The sequence below is a fragment of the Gekko japonicus genome, unplaced genomic scaffold (assembly GCF_001447785.1).
Source record: "Gekko japonicus isolate JY-2015 unplaced genomic scaffold, Gekko_japonicus_V1.1 scaffold489, whole genome shotgun sequence".
Taxonomy (NCBI): Eukaryota; Metazoa; Chordata; class Lepidosauria; order Squamata; family Gekkonidae; genus Gekko; species Gekko japonicus.
Window position 1 is genome coordinate 104,561 of NW_015170288.1, and position 5,817 is coordinate 110,377.

Sequence of the window (5,817 nt, forward strand, 5' to 3'; positions counted from 1 at the left end):
CACAGAGGAGGAAGAAGAAGGAGAACTGGACAGTTCACATGGCTTGGAAAGCCATGAAACATCTGCAGATGGCAGCTCAAAAGTAGAATCTGAATCAGAATTGGGAGAGGCAGCACCCAAACCACCCCGAGACGATAAAAGCAAGAAGAGAGGTGGGAAAGGCAGAAAATAGCTTAAACTTTAGAAGAAATGTTTATATATTACATAATCTTGCATTGTCAATAATTTAATTTTTTTGCATATCAAAATAACAGAATAAATTTTTTATCCTTAACTTGAAAAACAGAAAAACTTTGACTTAAGATATTAATTATTATCATATATGGTCATTGTATAGCTGTAATTTTAGTTAGTGCATAGTTTTGTAGGTTTTATGTAGAAAATAAAAATAAAAATTATAAAAAAGAAGACAGTTGTGCCAAATTTTCATCAGCAACCATTTTAGAGTCGAAATATGGGAACCCCCCCAAAATTTTTTAAAAACTTCCCTCCAGAATCAGACATACTTCTTGAAGGATTTTCATGACTATTCACAATCACTTCCCCTGTTCTCTGTTGTTTATCTAGCACCATTTTCTCTACCCTTACTGTACAATCCTAGCCAGTCAGGGATCCCTTAATGAGAAACATGACATCATAATGCTATACAATTAGTTATATTTTCTCATGTGATATCATTACCAAGGGCAATGGCTACCAATGATAGCTTTGCCACCATTTGGCTGAAAAGAATGTGTACTCGTGTGGTCTTTCTTTACTCTGTTAGAAGAATAACTCCATTGGCCACCCTGATAGCAAGACATGGAATAGCAATGCAGGCATATAGCAATGCAGGCATCTTTCCCCTATATTGCTGCACTATGCTGTAAAGTTGGGTAATAAACCTGACTTCAAAATGCAGTGTGGCATAGAAAGGGATCCAAGTGACCTTCCCTGTCTGTCCACTTTGTGCTACAAGAGTAGGCACTGAAATATCCATCACAGAGTACTATGGTAAGGCAGGGACTGTCTCAGCAATGTAGGGATGCTTTCATTTCCCCCTCTTCTCATGCCTTTTTACGCATGTCTGAATGTTCATTGGAATGAAAGTTCAAATATCAATTTCCTATTCCATGAAGATAATTTCAGAGAATAGCTGTGTTGGTCTTCAGAACAGCAAGAGTCTTGTAGCACCTTAGGGACCAACAAGATTTTCGGGGTATAAGCTTTTGAGAGTCAATGCTATCTGATGAAGGAAGCATTTGATTCTTGGAAGCTTATACGCCCAAAATCTTTTTGGTTTCTAAGATGCTACTGGGCTCAAATCTAACTATTCCACGAGGATACACATCCAAAAGTTTACTCTGGGTGGTGTTCCCTGTTTCTCTGTGCGTCAGTGTGGCAGTTTCATTGCCACATCATAACAAACATAAACCATCAGCGCAGTTGCTAAGGCTGTTCCTGTCCCATTTTTGAGTGTACTGGCTTCCAGATCCAAGTCAAAATGTCAGAAAAACGCACAAAAATAGGCCACAAATGACATTCCAGAGCAGAATCCAAACTCTGATTTTCCCTTGCCTTTGGTTAAGAGGTATGGATTGAATCTAAAGGATTTGTTCCATTAACGATAGTCCCTTCCTCCAATGCAAGTTGCCTTCCCCAGTACAGGAGATTCTTACACTGGCAGAAGAGCCTCTTGTGTTTGGTGAAGGTACTTTGCACCTTGACAAGGGGTGAGGGGCCCATGGCTCAGTGGTAGAGCATCTGCTTGGCATGCAGAAGGTCCCAGGTTCAATCCCAGGCATCTCCAGTTAGGTTGCAGCTGATAGTAGAAAAGGGCAAGAGTCCAGTAGCACCTTAAAGACTAACAAAATATGTAGCAGGGAATGAGCTTTCATGAGTCACCGCTCACTTCTTCAGGTAATGTAACTGTCCCGAGGGTGGGCCATCCCTGGATGAACTGCCACCGCCCAGGACTCCCCCAACTGCAACTACCCAAGCCCCAGCCCCCGGAGTACCCATCGAGATGAGGGAGAAAGCTGCGCGAGCATCAGCACATCGGCCCGACCCTGAGGAAACTCTGTCGACCCACCACGAGCACAGCATCGCCACTCCCATCAGCTCAATAGGGGAAGTCCTGGTCAGCAGAGAGAGGACCACATCAGGTCTGTGGCCCGGTGCGAGGGCATGCCCAAGGCTCAGGGCTTCCTGGAACGAGCATTGAGTCTGGCCAAGTCCATGTCAGACGCCCGGAGGAGGAAGCAAAGGCGAAGCCACACCCAGAGCTGAGCGTCAGCGACTAAAAGAGGGGGGTGATGGGAGGAGGGAGGAACACGGAGGGGATCAGGTGGCACGGGGAGAGAATAAAAGGGGGAAATAATGCAAAGGCCAAGGAGGATGACCTGGTCTTGGGAAGAAGTCACGCCCAGAGAGAGAAAGGACTACTCAGCCAGAAGGAGGAGTGTGAAGGGTGGTGGTGTGACCTCCTCCCCTCCTCAGTGTCTGAGGCCCTTGCGGTTCCCCCTCGGGGGAGTGGCACAGTGGCAGAGTGCCTATCCAGCTCAGGGTTTAGTGACAGCGAAGGGGGGGTCGTCTGATTCATGCGACAGTAACGTAATGTAACAGACCTCTGCCTGAGACCCTGGAGAACCACTGTGAGTCTGAGTAGACAATACTGACCTTGATGGACTGACGGTCTGATTCAGTATAAGGCAGCATCTTGTGAAGGCGCTACCATCAGTGGAACTAATCCATAGATTTCAACCTTATTTTTATATTATGCTGATTAGGAAAGGAGTTGCTATAAGTTTAGCACTTCTGAATTTACTTTGTGTTCCCTAACCTTCTGGAAACCACCCCACCCCCACCCCAGTGCAATTTCCCAAAAAAATATTGTCAGTAGCAAAATAAATTTCTCATGTTTTCTGTTTCCTTTGCGTTGAGCAGTTATCAGTAGCATTGGGTGAATGATGAAAATAATTGTTCAATGAATGGATGCCAAATATCAATTATTGTTATTTACATCCTTTTACTTCTGCATTCTGTGGAGATGAAAAATTAAGAGTATTCATGAATAACTATAATATGAAATCATGCCAACACTCTCAATTAATGCTATTCACAACTTTGTGGAGAGCAGTTGAAGACAAAAAAACAAGTGGAATGATGATGGAGAGCAGTGATTACCCAATATTCAAAATATGCCTTCAATCTGAAAAGTATTTTATTTAACATGTCAAATTGGAGAAAAAATATTGGAAGGGAATAATGCAACAGTGTGAATATTTACTCTATTCCCAATCCAGAGGAGATATCTGTGCACTTAATCCATGCACGTGAACAAACATTGGTTTGTACTTCAACTGTGGCATTAGGAAATGCACATGCTTTGGAATGTGTATCTGTGCATGGATGTCATCTGTGTGCAGTGCATTGCTTTCACTAGGGTGTGGATTCAAGTGTGCATTCCCATAAATATTTGGGTGCAACTTATAATTAGGGATGGGCACGAACCTTGTCACAAACCTAATTTCATTACAAACATCACCCGGTTCATGGTTCGTGAGCTGAAGGTCATGTGATCATGCCTGCAATGAACCTCCACGTTTTTCACAGAGGTTTGTGCAGTTCATGTCAGCATTCATGTGCGAGTGAAGTCCAAATGGCAAATTCACCAACTTCCAGGTGAATTTGCCACTTGGAGATCACTTGTGTGTGGCTTGGCTTGCAAAAGTAATTTAGGTGAAATGTTCCCTTTAAATGGCTTTTGCAAGATATTCCCCCCTTCCATTCTTCTGGTCTCAAGGAACGGCCACCAGCAGAAAGAAGGGAGGAAAGATCTCAGATCTCGCCCCCCCCATTGCATCACAAACCTCATGAAATGAACTGGGCAAGCTTGTGAAGGTTTATGGTTCATGTGACCCCACAAACTGGGACGAACCTCCATTTCCCCAGTTCATGCCCATCCCTACTTATAATCGGATGTAAATATCCTTTTAAGGACAACCAAACTCATCACTGCTTTTACCTTTAAGTTTAAGTAACAACTGGCCCTGTCTACTTCAGTGAAAAATGAAAGTATAGCACAGCTCTGACACTGAATTTAGACAGAGGTTTGCAAGAACCGGGATAATCTGGCCCCGTAGACCCAACTGGACTACTGTAGGCAGGGGATACTATGTCCATAGGAATGCATATGCTACAGTGATAATACTTCAAGAAAAACACTGGTCGGTTTACCACCCAGTAAAGCATACTAGAAGGGTTGACAGCTCCAGCTGGGGAAATTCCTGGAGACCTGGGGGCAGTGCCAAAGGAGGGAAGAATTTGGAGAGGGGAGGAAGCTCAACTGGGATGTGATGCTATGGAGCCCACCTGCCAAAGCTGCCATTTCCTTCAGGAAACTCTTCTCTGTAGTCTGGAACAATGCTCCCTCTAAGCTGTGGAGTCTTGTGAGCAAAAATTCTACTTTGTGAGCTACTGGCATTAAAGTTGTGAGCACGCAATCTGGCTACTGCATAAATTTGTTTGCTCTGGAGCCATCCTTCCTGAGCTAAGACCAAAATGTTTCAGCCAGAGGCAAAAAAGCTGTGAGCTAGCTCACACTAACTCAGCTTAGAGGGAACAGTGGTCTGGAAATCAGCTGTACTTCTGGTAGTACTCTAGGCCCCAGCTGGAGGTTGGTAACCCTAACACATTGTGGACATGATGTGTAGCAAGGTTATTAATTTACAGCAATCTACCTTAGAGCTAGCCACACACAACCTCACCTATCTCACATTGTTTGTTTGTTTTTTTGTATAGGCTTACCAAGTGCCCGTCCATTGTGTGCAACCTCCCACCCTGTCCTCAACTGCCTATGTCACAGAGTCTGTAACACGTGCCCTCCCCACCCTCCAAACCCCCAAATCTCCCAGGATTCATGGGCATGGGGCTGACAACCTTATTGCTGAAAGTGAGAAAATGGAGGAGGAATGAGCAATTCTGTAAATTACTTTGGGTCCCCCCTGGGGGGAAAGGCTGGGAACAGACAGATAAATCTTCCAGGGCATCAAAGCTCCTGAGCAGGCCTCATTCGATCTGGTGCAACTGCTGAACAAATCCAGATCAAAACAGAACTTTCTACATCATTTCCCCCCTCTGACTTGTACAATGGGTTCTGCCCTGTTGGACTCCCAAATCTGCCCCCAAACTCTTAAGTGTTCCTGGAATTCCTTAGACAGTGTAATCGTTCAGCACCAAAACAACCGAGTCACAGTCAAGCTTGTGTGTGTGTGTGTGTGTGTATGGGATGGGACCAAAGGGAAAAACTTAGAAAAATGAAATGAAGGCATTATGACAGAGGCTAACAAGAGGGAAATAAAATGAGGTGGATTTACCTCAGGTCTTTGGCTAGCAGCAGCCTTCCCGGTGCTTCCTACAACACAGTAAATGTCAATCTTGAGTTGGCTATAAAAAGTAGAAAGGAGAGGGGATGTTTATGATGTTAATAGGAAACTATGTTCTGAATTCTAATTTGTATTTATATAAGATGGGCACAAGGGTATGTTGTATAAGACTCCAAGGGGAAAAAGGAACAATGGATAATAATGCTGAGCGCAGGTATGAAACGTAAAAAGAGGCTAATGGCCATTGACAGTAATGGAGTTCTGCTTGAGAACAGGAGAATAAAACACAGCATTAGAAGAATTAGAGACATTTTTTCAGAAAGGTAAAGGCAAAATGAAATGTCACGATTGGTTCTATGTTTGCACTCAGGAAATTCAGCATATAGTGTCTAGGCTGTAGTTGTTATCCAAAGAGGCAGTCTTCAATTATTGGGGGGGGGGGTTTAGCATA